The 20,502-nt window shown below is 37.9% G+C and overlaps 1 protein-coding gene across 1 annotated transcript in view; it reads right to left on the bottom strand.

Annotated features, from left to right (window-relative positions):
- LOC144218314 (carboxypeptidase Q) overlaps positions 1–20,502 on the bottom strand; it is a 165,911-nt gene that overhangs the window by 8,649 nt on the left and 136,760 nt on the right. The window lies entirely within an intron of this gene.

Genomic DNA, 20,502 nt, shown 5'->3' on the forward strand with positions numbered 1-20,502 from the left:
TGATTTTTATGCTCATTGTTTATATCTGCAGTATTTTCATTTTTTATTGCCGTACATTATTTCATTGCATTTATTTATCCGTTTTCCTGATGATTGACATTTAGATTGTTTCCAGTTTTCATTATTAAATGTTGCTATCAGCATTCTCTGATAAATAGAAAAATGAATTGCTGAGCTATAAAGTAGATGTGTTTAATTTTATCATTTAATTCCAAAATGTTGCCCTTTTCAATGTGTGCTGCCAGTCAGTATACGAGTCTTCCTCTTGTTTCATATCCTCTCTAGCATTTAGTATTGTTAAGCTAATATTTGCTAATCTGGTGGGTGTGAAATATTATCTCATTATGATTTTAATTTTAATTTTTAAAATTATTAATGAGACTAGACATATTTTCATAACTTTTTGTTATTTATGTTTTCTCTTTTGTGAAATGCTTGTTCATGCCTTTTGCCCATTTTTCAATTCATTTGTCTTTTCCTATTGATTTGCAGGAATTCTTGAAATATTGTAGATACTAATATTTTCTTGGTAGAAGTTTACACAAATCATTTCCCAGCTTGTGACTCTTTTCACTCTGTTTATCATGTGCTTTGCTGAATAGACGCTCTTATTTTAATATAACTTATTATTTTTTCTTATGATTTTCACTTTCTATATCTTGTTTAAGAAGTTTTCTCCTACCCTAATATGATAAAAATATTCTCTGGTATTCTATTCTAAAAGTTGAAAAGTTTTGATTTTCATTTTTGAGTTCTTCATCCATTTAAAATTGGAATTGATTTTGTATAGGGTAGTTTTATATTTTTTATTTTTCAGATGTTCCAACAAATTTATTGACTAGTACATCCTCTTTTCCCACCGATCTGATGTATCAATTTTGCCATAAATCAAATTTCCTTATACAAGTGGGTTCGTCTTAGGACTTTCTAATTCTGTTCCAATGGTCTATTTGTGTATCCCTGTGGCAATACTACAGTGTCTTAATTATTTCTGCATTCTATTCTTTGTTAACTGGCAGAAAAATTCTCTCACGTCTCTTCCTTCCTCTTCAGGAATGCTTACTATTCTCAACCGTTTGCTCTTTCAGATAACGTTTTGAGTCATTTTAAAATTGTACAAAGAATATTGTAAAATTTTGTACATATTGTACAAAGACAGATATTGTGATAATCTACATATCAATTTGGGAAGAACTCAGATCTTTATAGTAGGATATTGTGTTCTTATCCATGAAAACAGTGTATTGATATGTTTCTATTTATTGAAGTCTTCTCTAACATCTTTAAAGTTTTGTAAATACTATTTGCATACCTTTTGTTAGTTTCTTATCTCCAAGGCTTATGCTTTTTGACGTAAACTGTAAATTATACATTTTTAAAAATTTGCATTTTCTTTTTGTGGGTATCTATTTTTAGCACCAAGCATATATCTGATTCATAAAAAAGGCAGGTGTTCCTTCTTTTTGTACACTCTGGAATAGTTTGTGTAAGATTAGAATGATTCATTTCCTGGTTATTTTGTAATAGAACTCCTTACAAAACTGTCTAAGTCTGATACTTTGTGGTAAAAATTTTAACTAATGATTAAATTTCTTTCTTGGTTATTGGGCTATTCAGGTTTTGTATTTCTTCTCGAATTAACTTTGGAAATTAGATTTTTTTTTAGGAATGTGTGAGTTTTGCCCAAATATCCAAAATAATCCGCATACAGTTATCAGTTATATACTGTTTTTATCTGTGTTTATGTCTGCATATATAGGAATGTACTTCTTTTCATTCTCCACATTAGTTATTAATGACCTCTCTCTCTTTTGTTCATCAGTCTTGCCAGCAGTTTATCAGTTGTATTAGTCTTTTGAAAAAAAAGACATTTTTTAACACTCTCTACTGTATAGTGGTTTTTCTTCCATTGATACCTACTTATATTTATTATTTTCCTCCTTCCTTCTTTGACTTTATTTGCTTTTCTTTTTCTAACATCTTGAGTTGAACGTTCTGTTATTGCTTTGCTTTCTCTGTCCCCAGCACAAGCAGTAAGGTTACTATCTTCTTCTATTTGAAAAAAATTTTTTGATGTTTATTTATTATTGAGACATAGAGAAACAGAGCATGAATGGGGAAGGGGCAGAGTGAGAGGGAGGCACAGAATCTGAAGCAGGCTTCAGGCTCTGAGCTGTCAGCACAGAGCCTGGCGCGGGGCTCGAACCCACAAACCGTGAGATCATGACCTGAGCTGAAGTGGGAGGCTCAACCGACTGAACCACCCAGATGCCCCTACCATCTTCTTCTATTGCTGCTTTAGTTATCTCTATCCCACGAGTTCTGAGAAGTATTTTCACCATTGCTGAGTTCTAAATATTTACCAATTCCTAGTTTGATTTTTCTCTTTAACTCATGAGTTAGAATGTGTTTCATAATTTTTAAAAGTATGGGGATTCCCTAAGTTATTTTTTCATTATTGATTTTGAATTTAGCTTATGGAGAATGCAGGCTGTATGATACAGATTCCTGTAATTCTATTGAGATTTTCTCTGCAGTCTAATGTATGATCCATTTTTATAAATATTCCACGTGTGGAAAAGAATGTGCTTTCAGTGTGCTCTGTATATGCATGAGATCAAGCTTGTTAATTGTGTTCTTTAAATCTTTAAACACCTAACTGATTTATCATCTATTCAGTCTATCAATCCTGAGAGAGTTATGTGGAAATGTCCCTCTGTGATTTTGGATTTTTTAAAAAATTGTAGTTCTAGCAATTTCTTTCTTATATATTTCAAACTTATACTATTAGGGGCATGCAAATTTAGAATTACAGCTTCCTGGTAAATTGAGCATCTTTATTAATGTGTAGTCATCCTCTTTATTTTTAGTAATGCTTTTTGTCTTGAAGTTAGTTTTTCCTAATATTTAATATAGCCATACCTTCTTTCTTTACCTTAGTATGTCTTCTTTCATCATTTTACTTACATTTTTCCTTGTTGCTTATGTTTTTAGAGGTTTATCTTATAAAGACTTTAAAGTTGAATTTTAAAAATGTAGTCTAACAATCTGAATTTTAACTGGACAGTATAATTCACTTGTGTGGATTGTGATTATTGTTAAATTGAATTCATTTATACCACATTAGTTTTTTTAATGTTTGTTTATTTCTGAGAGAGTGTGTGTGAGAGAGAGGGAGCATGAACAGGTGAAGGGCAGAGAGGGAGGGAGACACAGAATCTGAAGCAGGCTCCAGACTCTGAGCTGTCAGCACAGAGCCCAACACAGGGCTCAAATCTACAAACTGTGAGTTCATGACCTGAGCTGAAGTTGGACACTTAACCGACTGAGCCACGCAGGCACCTCTATACCATCTTAGTTTTTGCTTTCTATTTGTTAATTTTGTTTTCTAGGTTTGTTTCCCCCCTTTCTTTCTTGCATTCCTTTGTGTTGATTTTTCCCCTTTTATTTCTTTTATGTCTCCCACTCTACTAGCTTGGAGATTACACAATTTCAATTCTGTCAGTGGAGACCTTAGAAATCATAGCTCACATATTTAACTAAAATTAATCAATATCTTATATAAGGACACTAGGGCCTCTTTTGTCTCTTATCCCAGATGCACCCACTGCTCATTAAAAATCATGATCCACGAAGACAGACATTGCCAGATACCCTTCAACAAATGCCAGGCTCCAGAGTTTTCTTTCTATAGATTCTTGCTTATAATTTTTTCACCTCTGAGAAATTCCCTTACTTTGCCTTACTAAGCCATGCATTATAGAAAGACAATTATTGTTTTTTCCAACAATTATTTTGGGGGTGGGGGGAAGGAATCTGTCTACAAACTTCTGATCTACATGTCGGCAGAGCTGTCTTCACCCAGTCCTCTACTTCCTGCCCTGTGGACTGGACTCTGTTCTTGCTCCTGAGAACTTCATGGCCTCGGGTTGCTGTCTAGATTTTCTCTATCCCAATCCAAGTTTTAAAAGCTTTGTGCCAAGGGGTGCCTGGGTGGCTCAGTCAGTTAAGTCTCTGGCTCTTGATTTTGGCTCAAGGTTCATCCATAAGATTGAGCCCCACTTAAGGTTCTATGCTGAGAGCTCAGGGCCTGCTTGGGATTCTGTCTCTCTCTCTCTCTCTGCTCCTGCCCTGCTCATGCACTCTCTCCTTCTGTCGAAATAAACAAACAAACATTAAAACTTTGTGCCAAGGTTTTCCTCTACCTATCTCCCCACACGCCTTGCTCTGAAGTAGAATTTGGATTTATCTCCATGCATATTTCACACTGAGTTCAGCTATGATGCTATTAAACATAACACAAGTCAGTTAGGAAAAAAAATAAGTAGAAATAGAAAACTCGACTCTCATCTTTGACAATTAATGGCTCCAGTGCCTGCCACTCCAAACAGGGTGTATTAAGTTGACAATGCCTATAAAACTCTTCACCTGTGTTGAGGAGGGTTCTTCCAATTCAATGATTTTTCTTTCCAAAACTACTAAAACATGTTTTCTGTTAGTCCAGTGGTTCTGAGGAAGTGGGAATCTTATCATCATCCAGCCTAATAAAGTAAAACCTTCAGTAGGTGGGCTGGAGTTGAGGTCCATAAATATTCAGAAGGCTCAATCCAATTCAATTAGACAAATTCTTGAGTTCCTACAATAGTCTAGGCAGTGGTCTAAGGACTAAGGCAGAAATAAAGGTGAAAAAGGCACAGCTTTTGAGCCAGTGCCACAAGGAAAGGACAAAGAAATAGTGGATGGCTCACATAGCTGAATGACCTTTTTGGACCCCTAGACTTTGTCCCCTTGCTGTGTGAACTCCATACTTTTGTTATCCTAATCTCTACCTTCCATTGTTATAATTGCTTGTTTCACATCTAATTTCTCCACTTATTTTGTGAGCTCTCTGAAGGCAAGACCCCTGTTTTGTCCTCTGCTCTGTCACCAAAACTTGTAACATAGCACTAAATAGAAGATGAATGTATATTTGTTGAGTGAATGAATGAAACCAATGAATTTTATAACTGAATTGGGCCTTGAGGACACTGTACCAGAGTCCCCATAGGGAACAGATGGGATGTTCTAAGAAGCTAACTTGGAGAATTTGATGAAAGGATTATTTACAGAGTGGTCAGGGTTAAATAAAACCCATGAGGGATGCTGAAGCATCCTAGGACTGGCAAAAAGGAGAGCCATTACCACTCATAGGCCAAAGGGGCAAAGAAGAAGGCAGCTATAGCTGCAGGAAAGGGTCACTAGAGGAGCTGTGGCTATTTGTGGAAGTCAGGGAGTCAGCTTCCTGCTGGCACCTCTCATATCCTATGGGGGCCCCCCATGGCCAAACCCAATCATAAGCCAGAGGGAAGGTGTGATTTGTTAATGCAGTTCATAATAGCCTTCAGGGCCACAGTATCGGGTAGAGAAAAGTGAAGATTGATGTGGACTGGTAAAAGAGTTTTAATGTAAGTACTCAAGGTGCCAATAGGGATTCAGCGCAGACGTTCCAGGTGAAAGAGTATGTGAGCACTCCAGTGTAGGTGGTGTGTGTGTGTGTGTGTGTGTGTGTGTGTGTGTGTAATATAATTATTGGCAGATAAAGTTGGCAACCAACTGTGGAAGGTCCTAAATATAAGGCTGAAAAGAGACTGAATGTAGTTCATAAATGGGGATCCGTTAGAAACAAATGGGCAGGAAAGCAGGGAGACTGGAGTTGCACCTTAGGGAGATGCCCCAGAGAAATGGAGAGGTAGACTTGTGTAAAAACCACTGTGGTGAAGAGAAGGCTGGGAAAGAGATATAGTCCGGGGAACAGGTGACAAAGACCAGGACCCCATGATGATATCCCAGTCTCTGAAATTCTCTGGAAAGCGTATGGATAAAGATAAGCAAAATTCCCAGTGAAACGGCCAGAGGTCCATTTTAGAACCAGAAGATTCTTCATGTCACGACCTCACAGCATAGCCAGGGGAGACAAATCTGTGTGCTTACTTTGGTAGGAGTGAGAAGCATGTTAACAGACACCATGACATTTTAGAACCAGCTGAGGCTGGTGAGGAGCACATGATCGGAGAGCATCAGGTGGATGTCACATTCACGTGTTAAGGATGAAATCAAGGAGGTGAAAGAATGAAAGTCTCTGAGGATGGACAGAAGATGAATTAGAATTGTGTCCATTAAGAAACAGGAAAGGACATTTAATTCCAGCAGACAGAGTATGGCTCTCCAATCCAGAGCTTCTTAAAGACACTGCATGATGCCTGACAAGAAAGATTCCAGGTTCCACATTGGAAAAATAGAAGCAGGATATACTTATGGATGCCCTCTCCAGGCCTCTGAAATTCCCTTTCAGTTTCAGCCTGAAAGAGCTTGCCTGCCAGATGGGTGGGAATTTGGCTGCCTCCTCTTAGAGCTAGAGTGTTAGGGAAGGCATTTCCTCAGAGATCATCAAAGTTCCCATGAACATTTTCTAAAACTAAAACCGCTCCAGAAACTCTGGCATTACCAGTACGAATGCTGATAACCACAAGGAGATAGGAGGTGGGTCTGTTGGCTGCCCTGCAGCTTTGTCTCTGTAATTCCAAGGAGACATTTGATCAGTGACAGCTACTAATCTGAAAGACCAGCACTGAGGGAGAGCCTGGGTTTCAGTTTCTGAGAGCACCTGACATGCTCTCATGGGTGGAGGGAATGTTAACTATCCCTAGGGATAAATTGCACAGTCTATTTTGACAGGTATATGAGCTCTGAACAGGGAATCATCAAATGCTTTTTAGAAATAGAAAGGTGGAAGGAAGGAGCCTGCTCTGAAGGCCAACATTCACCCCTTGGAAATAAACTACAGAGCATTACTGGGGCAGTTCACTGTTAGGAAATTATTTCTAAGGGAGGTTTGGAACTTAAGGATGTAAAGACATATCCTTGAGTATGTCAGCCAAGCAGTTGGACCTATGCAGGAAGATACAGTCAAGAACACAGGGATTAGAGTCAGATACTCCTGGGTTCAAATTCAAACTTTTCTGCTTAATAAATAGGTGACTTTGGGTGAATCACATAAGGCTTTTCAGCCTTAGTTTTCTCATTCATGAAATGGGGCTACTGAGATCGGACTTCCAAAGTTCTGGTATAAATTAGTAAGCCCTCAATTAATACTTTATTATAGATGTTATATGTCCATAAAGATGACCCAATATATACACAGCAGTTTGATCAATTAAATGCAACTTGGAGGGACTTAAAACTCTAATTTAATAAAAAGTTCTGGCAATTATTCTTAAGGATGAAATAGCTGGACTGTGATGTCTATACTCTATCTGACCCCACCTTAACTTGGTTTGGATTATTTTTCCTTCTCCTCCTTCCTATCCCCTTCTTTCTTCTTCTCTCGGAATCTTTTCTATAAACATTCATCTCAGAAAATATTTTCCAGCTGTGTGACTGGGTGAAGATGGTCCAATGAATATTGAAAGAAATACCCAACCCGCCCCATACTGTTCATAGCAGATTCCAGTCTTCACAGAGAGATCTCAGTAATGACTGTGGTCTGTGCAGAATATTGGAACAAGACTGAATACCTGCTAATTCCTGAAAAGATGGGTGGGCAAATACACACAGATTCTCAAAGCCTCCTCTTTTTTAGGTTGACTCTCATTCATATGTAATCAGTGGGTTCTCATGTACACAAATTAAGCAGTTCATATAAGGGGAAGTTTTAAAAAGACATTTGAAAGCTTTGGAAGTTTAAGTTCAAGTCTGTTATTTCAGTGCATATGCTGGCTGCTGCAATGTTGCATGAAGGATGCACTAACAGGCAAGCAGCTGTGGAAAATCCATTCCTCTTTTATAAACAGATCTTGAACAGTCTGGGGTATGCAATTTAATTGCGATGGAATGTATTACAGACATTCCTCTGATCATAATTGTGGGGTTAGAAAAGAATGTTATGGTTTTAACTTATTCCCTGCAAGAAATAGTCTCCCTAGAATCTATAAAATCTAAAAATAGATTTAAAATTTAATTAAAATTATTTCTTTTAGCGACATTAGCAATGAAAAACATTATTGTCAAAACAATTAGAAAATCAATTCATGGAATTTACAGACATTTAATTTTTTTTTCAAAAGGGGTAGCTTTATCCCTATTGTATTAAATCTCACTGGAAATTAGAGTGAGAAGCAGCTAATTATAGCTTTCTAACTCATAGCTCTCCAGAAGAGAAAGTAAGTTATAAACAGGAAAGGATAAAAAAAAAAACAGTAAAAGAAAGGAAAGGACTGAGCAAGACAAGAAGGAGAAGGGAAAAATACCCCCAATCAAAACTCCATCAAAAGTATTATAATTTTAGTTTCTAAACTCTTAATTTATCTAAGAATTGCCAAGTCTGTGCTAAAAAATTACAGTTGTAAGCCTGCACCTTCCATCTCTTTGTAAAACTTGGACTCGCTGCCAGAATAACTTTGACCACATAGCTTAAGTCAATACCAACCGACCCGGGGAATCTCCAGTTCACAGATACCTAAACTCTGTGATAATGATTCATCTTTCCATACAGTTGAAGAACTATATAGCAATGGCAAGACTAATTAATCCCTGCTGCATTAAGCTGGTACTAGAGAGTTTCCCAAAGCGGGAATAATACGGATACCATTTGTTGAGTGCTTCTTGTGTGCCTTGGGCTTTATGGAGATTATTGTGTTTAATTCTCCCAGTGACCCCCTGAGGGAATGATCATCATGTGTCATTAGAGATAGGATTCAAATCCATGTGTCTCTATTCTTTTTTTTTTTAAATATATATATATTTTTTATTTATTTCTAGGAGAGAGAGAGAGAGACAGCGTGAGCAGGGGAGGGTCAGAGAGAGAGGGAGACACAGACTCTGAAACAAGGCTCCAGGCTCTGAGCTGGCAGTCAGCACAGAGCCCGACGCGGGGCTCGAACCCACAAACTGCGAGATCATGACCTAAGCGAAAGTCGGACGCTTAACCGACTAAGCCACCCAGGCGCCCCCAAGTGTCTCTGTTCTAAAACCCATGCTCTAAGGACCCATGCTCCTAAGGTACCAGTTTTCTGTACCTTCTCTCACTGCCCTATCTCAGGAATCTGTAACTACTTTCTCCCCAGTGGGAAACTCTTTGAACAATTTACTCCATTCACTGCTCTGGTCCCCCCAGTACCCATTTCTACCTGATGACATGGAGATAGGAATTCAAATTGGAGGTATCCTAGACTATGAAACACAGTGAAGACCTGAATTATGTTCATACAGTGGCAGCCAAGGACTATCTACCAGAAGATAAACAGCAGAGCCCCATCTGTCACCAAGTCCCCTGCTCTAACTGGACCACAGGCTCACAGGTGGCCAATCATCCTGAGAGTTCCCGGACCATTCTGTTTAAAACTCATGCCTTCTCTCTGATCACTCATTATCCTCCTTTCTACTACCTAAAAGCATACTATTCTTGTAATGGTTTTGTTATTTGCTGCCTGTCTTTTCCACTGGAATATAAGCTCTCCAGGAGCAGGGATGTTGTCTTTTTGCTCCAATTCCCAATGCCTGGCATATAGCAGATGCTCGTTAAATATTTGTAGACTCACTAAATGGATAAAAGAAAGAATTACAAAATATCAAATTGCACAAAAGCAGAGATGAATATTGGCTTCATCCTCCTTCTCTATGGCAACTTTTGTGAAGCAAATCCTACTTTCTGTGGATTCTACTCTCAGCTCTTGCCAAGTAGGTTCTCATAATCAAAAACATGGTATTTCATACACAGGCTGAGATCCAAATGCCCTATTATGGACTATACAACATGTTCCTAAACCTTTCCCACTGTTATAGAAATTAACCACAACTTGAAAATAAGGCAAAAAGGTGGGCAGCACATCTTTTCATATCATTCAGGAGCAAAGTCCACCTAAGAACTGTCTAGGAGAATGTTCTTAGTTTGACTCACTGTTTACTATTGATTAAAGGCCACAGAACTAGTGAATTTATATTTTAAATCATAGATTTTTGTCTAGTAGAGATTAACATTTGTCTCAAAGAACAGATAATCTCAAACATTACAATGCATTGGCCTCTAGGATATTAACCAGTTTTAAAAATCTAACCTAGCTATCTTATTTTAATATTTCTTTATTAAATTGCATAACTTCAGTTTTTCATATGCTTTGTAAATTGGTATTAATATCTTACTGATTTCCTCATTAACTAATTGAATCAAATCTTTGATGTGCTTATTTTATATCTGCATGAAAATTATGATTTTTACCTTTTACAAGATTATAGCTTAATACCACCCATCTACAAACCTTAGAAGAACAATTGCATTCTCATGTCTCAAAAGATAAGTTTCTCACAAAGTTTTCATCTGTAATTTTATCCATGGGTACCCTAAGAAGCAAGAGCACTGAGCAAAGTGGTCACCAACATAAGAGCTGGCCTTCTGCCTTCCCCTGTGTGGTAGCAGATGGGCTCCAGGTATGAGGAGATCATGGGGAGAATAAATATAAATTTTACACACATAAATAAATAAATAAATATAAATACATGTGTATATATAGATGTATACATATAGAAAATCTATATAGAATCTATATCTATATATAATATATATCTATATATCAGATATGTAACTACATATCTATCTGTGTATATATAATTGGGCTTGTCCTTAACACCTCTGGACCCCTTAGTATCCTTATTTCTTGCTTGAACTGCTTTCCACCTTCCATATGAGAGTCATGATTTTACCTTTTAGAAAATTATAATACCATCTACCTACAAACCTTAAAAGAACAATCACATTCATATGTGATAAGGTCCTTATCTTTGAGTTTAGGATTTTAGGTGTGTGCATATGTATTTATAGCTTCATATATAACTATAAAGAAACACCCACACCACTGCCTTTTTATCTGGTTTTGTAACACAAAATGACATTGACACTCCTTTGAGAGAGGTAAGTTTGAATCTTACTCATTTTTATATATTGGTCCCAATTTATATTCTCCCTTTGTCCATACAGAACTTATCATCTACTCTTCTTTCATGGCCTGATGTCAGTAAAATTCCCACCTATTTGAGCTAATGTGACTCCTTGTAAATGCTTTTCTGCAGTTCTCACCACACTTGGTAAATGATGCTCACTAAGAAAACATCAGTAAAAATTGTTTCTGACGAAGCACACTGTGAGAACATTTAATGTATATGGGTCTTTGACTTGAAAAGACTCTGAGGATTGTTTCCAGTGTGGTGTTTATAATGAAAGCCTTAAAACCATCATAGGTTTTCTATGTGCTCAAATGAACAGATTTTGATTTCTGGCTTCAGATACAAAAGGGTTACAAATCCACTGTGCAGGAGAAGGCAGGGGTTAAGATATAAGCCCTTGTTTCTGCTTGTCTCATTCCTTTGTCTTTGTTTGCCAACAGAATGAGAGGTGACAAGCAGAAACACGGGCTTATATCTTAACCCCTGCCTTTTCCTGCACAGTGGATTTGTAACCCTTTTGTATCTGAAGCCAGAAATCAAAATCTGTTCATTTGAGCACATAGAAAACCTATGATGGTTTTAAGGCTTTCATTATAAACACCACACTGGAAACATTGGAAGTATTACATGGACCTGCTGTTGTAGACCTACTTCCCAGGCTGAATATTGATAATTCTGTACGGTTGGTTGACAGGAGTACTGCAGGAATGCTTGGGTGACATGAGAGAGCAAGAATCCCGATTTTGTCACCTGCTATTCAATGATTATAATATTGAAGGCCAACTGGTTGATAAGAATAAGTCCATTCATGAGAAAGATCATAAAGAAGACTCTGAACCTCTGACCAGTGATTTTCACTTCTGCATGGCCAGGCTCATGCATTTATAAAATCCAAGGTTTATTATTAAGCATTTAAACACATAGTTTATAGGTTGAAAAAGAAACCATGGCTTTTGAAAGAGGAAGCCTTCGCCTGTTTTTACAATCTTTAAAAAGGTACCCCAAAAAAAGGTTGTAAGCAAAGGAAAGGAGGTATTTTACCTATTCAAAGAACCTTTGATTATGCTACAACCAAAAAGGTTGAGTTGCTGTGGAATTGAAGGCAATGTTTTGCTGTGCATAGAGAACTAATTGGCTATGAGACAAAGAACAGAAGCAATAGGTATTTCTATACAAGAAAGCCCACCTGAGAATTGGTATCATTATTTGGAATTGGAATTAGTCTTGAAAACCTGCAAAGGCCCTTCTAGTTACACTGTGGATCTCCATTATCTCCCCCACCCCCAATAAGGAGGATCGGCTAAAATTGTCCCTTTTAAGGTACCTAGTATAAATTCACATACTGGTATAAAGCCATTAATCCATACTGGCATAAAGAAGTTAGAATATTTGGGAGGGCACACCTATTAATTTTAGGTCGTGTCAAGGTGGGCAGCCAAGGCCTCCACAAAATTCCTCTGGGGCCATTGTCAGAAGCAGAATTATGGGTTGTGTGGACCATGAGTTTACACCAAGATGGGCTTTTTTCATTTCTAGATAACCATAGTGTCAAGGTCATAAGAAGCTACGTGATGGGGGCGCCTGGGTGGCTCAGTTGGTTAAGTGTCCGACTTCAGCTCAGGTCATGATCTCATGGTTTGTGGATTTGAACCCCACGTCAGGCTCTGTGCTGACAGCTAGCTCAGAGCCTGGAGTCTGCTTCAGATTCTGTGTCTCCCTCTCCGTCTGACCCTCCCCTGCTCACGCTGTTTCTCTCTCTCTCTCTCAGAAATAAATTTAAAAAAAAAAAAAAAAAAAGAAGCTATGTGATGGAAAATAGGAAATAAACACATAAAAGAAAGTTTACTATTAAAAGCAATCCCATCTGAAAACAGGCTGTATTAAAAATATAATAAAATTTAAGTACTAATGAGTAACATGTGTCATGTCCAAAAACCAGGGGGCTGGTTTGGAGGTAGTTCAGGCCAATGAAGAAAATTGATCTGGGAATGAGAGTCTTTTGCTTTCTTTCTATCCTTCATATTGATTTATGTGTCAGATGGCATAAATTTATTCAAAATAAGGGTGTCCATGATTTTGTGTTAGGCAGGTGGTTACAAAAAGATGACAAACTACATGGCTAATGCTGCAAAATATTAGTGAAGTCTCCTTCACCTTAGCGTCCAAGGAAAGGACAAGGAGAACAGACATATGGTGGATGATTCTTGCCTCAAGCCATAATTCTTGAAAATGCAGCAAAATTAGATGTTGACAATAGTAAAAATTTTTGTGAATATTGGCTCAGTTATTGAGCTTTTATTTTATTTATGCAAATAAGCTTTTTATTTATTGGCTTTCATTTTATTTATGCAAATAGGCTTTTTCATTCTTGGTCATCTGAGAGGTTCACATTTGGCAGCTAAATGCAGTCCCCTTAGTTGACTATCTGCTAAAAGGATAGTTTTTTTTTTTTTTACATAAAACCTTCTAAAATATAACCTAAAAATTATTATTCAGTGAATTAAAAATAGGCCAAACATGAAAAGCTTTGTGAATTCCAAAACAAAAGAAACAAATGTTTAAGAAGGAGCCTGGAAATGAATATGCTTTTAATGCAAACACATTTCACTTAAAGTAAAACAACGGTTCAAGGAACATCCATTAAATGCCAATGGTCATGAAAAGATCCTGGCCCATGGCAATCCACAAGGCTGAGGTTTAAATGTGACATTTAAATGTAGCTAAATTTCCAATGCTATTATGGTTGACCCTCATTAATGTAATTTTTAGGACGATCCTTGTAATGAAGAAATAATGATTATTCTCAGTAGCCACCCAAAATATAATTACAGCACATTTGATTAAATGCTTCTGTAGTGAGATAAACTGCAATTTACACATTTCTGTGTTCTTTTAAAAAAAGGCTGATGATGATAAAGGAAGCTAATGCTACTTTGTGGGGTAACATGTTATTAGCTGTTCCATCATTCATACTCAAACTTCAGAATTATTGGGTAAGGTAAATGGTGCTTGAGATTTGCTGCTACAAATCCTGAAACAGTTCCCAACACAAAATGTATAAGTAACACGAGGAGTACTGTTATTTCATCCCCTCCAGTCATTTTTCCTAAAGCAGTTAGAAGTCTTGACAAAGGTGAAAAGTATGCTGTCCTTTGCTAACTAATTAAACTGGTAAGAAGACTGATTCTGAAGGACATGGATCATGAAGCATGAATTCTTTCTTGCTTAATTTCATACAGAAGAGATAACAATCATCCAGTTATTGTAAATAGGTTGAGTGACTACTCGAGGTGATCATGGCAACATTTACAATGCACTCATTGCTGCACAGCAAGCAAGGCAGACACTAGAGGTTCTGCCAACCATGACTTGGATATAAGGCTTTGAAAAGGCAATCATATTCACTCATCTGATATCTACTGATTTCCTATTGAGTTCCAACTACCATGCTAAGCCCCGGGCAAACCATGCTGGGCATAACTTAAATGTGTCTGCTCACATGGAATTTCATGGAACCTTCAACCTAGTAGAGTACATCCATAGAAATGAGATTAATGAATGTAAGATTACATCCCAAACTGCTTGGGATTCCATAGATGAAGCTTAAAAAGGAAAAAGCCTCATTCTCTCCAAGTTAACTGATTTTAATGCAGTAAAGATTGTTTAGAAGCATGTTGCAAGGTGGCACAGACTCTTTCACTATGGGCATGCTACAGGGACTGGGAAATAGCACTCTTCCTTATTGTCTCTGGGATATTGGTTCTGTATAATGACATATCGTTTAATGATGAAAAAGGCAAAAAAAAAATCATAACCATAAGTGTAGCCAGGATTACTAAGTGCTTTCTATGTGCCATGGCCTTAACTAAACATTTGACATTCATTATCATATCAAATCATCGTAATGATTCTATAATAATTATTATCCTCAATTTATAGATGAATAAACTTAGGCTTAAAGGTTATGATGATGATTAGAAGTGTAAGAGTCTGGTGAAAGGATCTGTAGACTTGTTGTTACCTTGTGCTGAATTCATCCCTTCCTTCATCTTAAAGATGAAGACCACAGGGCGGGGAGTCTTGGCTTCACAGATTGATGTGAAAGGGCAAGTCTATGAATCTGTCCTCCTCAGAGTACACATGCCCACACAACCACCCATCTTTTTTCCCCAGGGAACGTCTTCCATGAACCTGTGTTTTTTGAAATTTCTTCTATTAGATTCAATAATAGAATGTCTGACTTGTACATCTCTAAAATTATATCCTTCCCTTGCTTCTTTTTTTTCTTTCATAGTTTATTGTCAAGTTGGAACCTTCCCTTGCTTCTAATTCAACCTCACATGCATGGTAGTAGACGTATAATCCCATTTTGCTTATTTAGGGTACAACCCACTCTGTCTGTGGTCAGTGGACTGTCAGAATAGCTACTGTCCCTCTTAGCTTTTCGGATCACTTCTGTCTATGGAGAAATACCTCATCTTCTTGAAAGCTTTCTTTTCACATAAGCCAGGGCTGGGATGGAACTTCTCCAGTCCAACTGTCAATCATGCCGCATACCCAACAACTTTGCTCCGTTTTGGCTGATTGGAATTAAAAATTTTCCCAGCCCTGTGAGCCCTGGGAATTGTTCAAGCTCCAGCTCCCTGATAGCTGTTCCTTGCTGAGTCTTATAGAATTTTACCCTACACATGCTTAGCTCAGTAAGCAACAAAAGACTCAAAGAGAACCTTATGAAGATTTCTGGATCTTTTTTTCTGTTTATCTGCCTCTTCTCTGGTACTAAGTCCTATAAACACAGCCTCCTCAGACTCCCAGAACTCTGGTCTCTGCCTTTGCAATTTAGCAAGACTACTGTGTTATGCTTGGGTTCCCTTTCCCTGCTCTATGGCCTGAAATGTGTCTCCAGTCAGAAAACTGGGGCAATCACAGGCATCATCTTTTGTTTTCTTTACCTCAGGGATCATAAACCTCAGTTTCCTATTGTCCAATGTATGAAATCAGCTGTTTGATATATTGTGCACAGTTTTCTAGTTGTTTTTTTTAACAGAAAAGGACAAGTCTAACACCAGTTTCTCTCTAATGGACTGAGGCAGATACAAGCTTCTTTTCAAAAATTAAATAAAAGTAATTTACTTTTTGTTCTTTAAATTGAGATATAATTGACACACTTAGCTGCTTCTTGAAGGTAGAAAATATGTCAGGTAGCGCTCTTGCTCCTACGTTTCAGCACTCAACAGTTGCTTTACTTCTCAATATAGCAGACAAAGCAGACAATTTAGTAGTACAAATTATAAAGCCGATTGCACGGAGTTTGAATTCTGACTCTGCATGTATCAGCTTGTAGTATAAGGAAGGATATCTTACCTCTCTATGCCTTGGTATACACATCTATAATATAGGGGCAATAATAATTGTAACTATCTTTTTGGCTTGTTTGAGCTTCAATGAGCTAATGAGGTAGAACGCTGCTTGGCATATGGTAATGCTCAGTATGGTAGCTATTATTAATATTATTATGAGTCATTGTCAAAAGGCCAGTTAGCATATTCCTGTATGACTGATCCTTCATTTTTTTGAAATTTCATACAGATCATCAGAGTGAGTTAGTCAACGAAATCACATGATACTGTTTCATTGTTATAATAAGGAATGATACACCCCATTCCTCCCAGCCAATCATAAGTAAGTAACATTAAGCTCTGAGGCTGAGAACAAAAGATGTTCACAGAAGCCACATCTTAGGATACAAGCGGATTATAAGTGCAGCCTGCTTTTCATCTTTTCATCCAGATTAGCAATGAAAAGGCATATGTGTTCTGCATTTCTAACAATTAGATTTTATTGGAACTGCACTAGTGGCAATGGATCAGTAAAAGAACATGGCCGTGAATTGGATTGTAAAGTGAAGACTCCTTTTATAGAGCAAATGATGGCCCACTAATTTATCTATGCCATAAACCTGGAGTTTTTGTATGTAGGGTCTGTAAAAGGGCTGTACCTTGGCCAGTGTTACTTTCAAAGATCAGCTTTGCCTCCTTAGACAGCTGCTTTCAGACATGTTAAGAGCTGCTCCTTCAGGGAGATTCTCCCTGGAGCTTTGATGGAGTTCTTAGGTAAGAGAAGGTCCCAATATTTACACTTGGTAGGCAAAGCTTTGAAAATCACTTGTGTGTGTGCTTAACTAGGCTGGATATCAGTCATGCGTCCAGGAATCAAATACAAATTAAAGTTTTAACATAAACAAATATCTTTGGTATTTGCTCTGCAAACCAGCCCATGTGCTACCACCATGACTGTTCTCCTGTCTTGGGAATAGCCCTTCCTCATGTGCCTGAAGGCCCCCGCTGTCTTGGTCCTGGATTAAAACGGCCAGTTGTCAGGTGACCTCAGCAGAGATGTTGGCATCATCTGAAGTTCATGTCTTGTAAATGTTTAATGATGGTATTCAGAGGATAAAGGGATAAAGAAGCAATTAAAACTCACACTCCTGACTGGATACTGTGATTAAATTCAATTCTGGTGCATTATTTTAGTTTGATGTAGTACCATGGTGCAGGGGTCTGTATGCTATCACTGATCTAAGCAATCCCCCACTGATATACATGAAAGATCTAATATCAGAGAATAACAACACATCAGTCGTCAGTTCTGAATTATCTAACAGCAACCATCTTATTAATAATACTTTGAATTTAAATAATCTTCCTTTCAGAAAAGATCAAAGCCTTTGTTTTCTTATCTATCTTAACAGCATTTCTGTGAGGAAAGAAGGGGCTGGATTTGTATTCCCGTTTTTAGAGTATGAGAAACAGGGAATCAGAGAGAGTACATCATGTACTTGGGATCATGTACTCACACAGAACTTAAGAGAAGCCTTGGGTATTGGAGCACCAATCTGCAACCTTTCTGCTGGACCAGGGTTAGTAAAGTATTTCTGTAAGGGGTTAGAGACTAAATATTGTAGATTTGGTAGGTCATATAGTCTCTGTTACAACTTAACTATTCAACTCTGCTGTCATAGCATAAAAGCAATCATAGACAGTGTGTACATGTAAATGAATGAGCATAACTGGTTATGATGACTCTGTGTGTGTATGTGTGTTTGTGTGTATTTTACAAAAATAGGTGGGCCAGATTTAGGTATAGGCCATAGTTTACTAACCTTTATACTAAATCATGACCCATGTTAAATACTGCCTTAAATTGTAGGGGTCACTGTATAGGACAGCAGAATGTGACATCTATACATGCTTCCTACAGTACCTTCCTAAGACAAATCTTGATCTTCACAAGATGCATGCTCTACAGGCTGTAAACAACTTTCCATTTTATATGTATGAGGAAACTGAGAGGCTAAATCATTTATCTGAGCCTGCATGGTTGTAAATGAAGCATGAAGACTATAGCATGAGTCTCCTGACTTCTAATATTTCTCTTCTGCTAGCTGTCCCATGTCCCATAGGAAATTCTTGCCTATACTTGCATTTTCAGATGAGAAAATTCTAGGATCTGGGGAGGTTGAATGACTTGTCTGGGGTCAATGGTCTGTTAGCTACGGTGCCAAGACTAGACACACCATCTGCTGGCTTCCAGACTAGTCTTCATTTATGAACATTTACATTATTTTGAACATTACTGTGTGAAGATTTTCCAGGGGAAAAAAAAGGTAAAAGGTATAACTAGATAGAATGATGGTATGTCCATTGTACTTTATTCTTTAAACTTCCTTAAATGAAACTGTTTTATAAACAATCTTTCTGATGTACCAAATAGCATCCAGACACTGAATAATAATTTTTGATTCACTTTATGTTTTTGACTATCTATTTTTTAATGTTTATTTATTTTGAGAAACAGTGAGAGAGAGAGAGAGAGAGAGCAGGGAAGGGGCAGATAGAGAGGTAAAGAATCCCAAGCAGGCTCTGCTCTGTCAGCACAGAGCCTGATGGAGGGTTTGATCTCACAAACCATGAAATCATGACCTGAGCTGAAATCAAGAGTCCGACGCTTAACTGACTGAGCCACTGAATCAAAGTTCCCCTTGACTATTTAATTTTTAAATCCCAACCTGGATTTTAAAAGTCTTATTTGCATGTTGCAGTATCTTTTGTTTAACTGTATTCTTTAATGCAGGCTGATGGGTACATCTTCAATCATAGTACTTAATTATCTGTTCCAATCCAGGAACTATATGAATGAGAAGAATAAATCGATAAAGAGAATTCATTGGTTTTAACTAGCACTTTAAAATGAGTGGGTAGGAATCATGATTTCTAGGGTCTCTTTTAGCTCTATCAGAACTTGGTAGATGATAAGGTGGCCAACCGTCCTTACGTGCCTGGCTCTGTGGTGCTTCCTGGCATGCAGAACCTCTAATGCTGAAAGCAGAGATGTCCTGGGCAAACCGGGATAAGTTGGTCACCCTAATTACTGAGCAATATGTTCGAATGAGCTGATCACTGACTAACTCTGCACACCTGGAAGTAATGATCCTAATCTAGAATGGGGACTGGGGACAGGGGACAAGAACAAGAGGGTTGTCCAGCTTCTTAGCAACACTGGAACATGGTAGGACCTCATGATTTTATAGAAACCCAAATCTAACCATATTAAAACACAGCAGTGTAAACATTTAAAAATAGCTCATTGCCAAACATAAATCAGTCTGGATTATTATTTCTACTCATTAGTGACAATCGTGCAATCTATCAATTAACCTAAGATACATGTGCGTAAAGAGGGCGTTTAGCTTCCACTGTAACAGAAGGCATCTGCTCAACACAGAAAACTACCCACAAGCTACTGGCGATCATCAATTCCTAGACTCAACAGAGCATCCAGTTGTCAGTAGGGGCTCCACAGCAAGACTGGGAGGTGCTGCCAAGTTTCCAGACTCTGGATCTGGACCACAGGCCAAATGACACCTTCCCGAGATTTCTTAGGCCTCCTGCCATTTCTACCTTCCTCTGACAACTCTGGTTTTGCAAATTTGGGCTGACTAAGAAGACCTGCTCTGGATTTCCCAGCTTTGGGGGAAGGAGATTCTGGTGGTCCCATTAAGAATCCAAGTCCCTCAAAGCTTCCTTTGTTGCCGATAAAATTAACATTCCTGCCAGGGGCTTCGCTTATATCACAGGTGTCAGCCACTCTCCCTGCCCTGCAGAATGTTAAAAAGTAAATACTAGAAGGATTCACACAGGCCAGCAATGGAACAGTTGCTAACACACTAGCCAGGGCTAAAAACCACAAATGACTAAAAACTTTGGAAAAAGCAACATGAAGGGTTTTCAGACTTTTCCTACAGGAACACTCACGACTGAAAGCCTTATTCTAATTTTCAGTTACATCTGGTGACTGTTTATTTAAGACCTTGGGTAGAAAATTCAGTTTAAATACGCATCAGTGAATTCTGTTGCCAATATGGGCTGGCCAAACCCAGTAATGAGTCTGGCTGGCTCTTCTTTTAGAGTCTGAATTAGCATATGCAGGAGACAGTTTCCCTAATTGTCTGATCATCCTAAGAAATTC

Source organism: Crocuta crocuta, unplaced genomic scaffold (genome assembly GCF_008692635.1).
Source record: "Crocuta crocuta isolate KB4526 unplaced genomic scaffold, BGI_CrCroc_1.0 scaffold39, whole genome shotgun sequence".
NCBI classification, from domain to species: domain Eukaryota; kingdom Metazoa; phylum Chordata; class Mammalia; order Carnivora; family Hyaenidae; genus Crocuta; species Crocuta crocuta.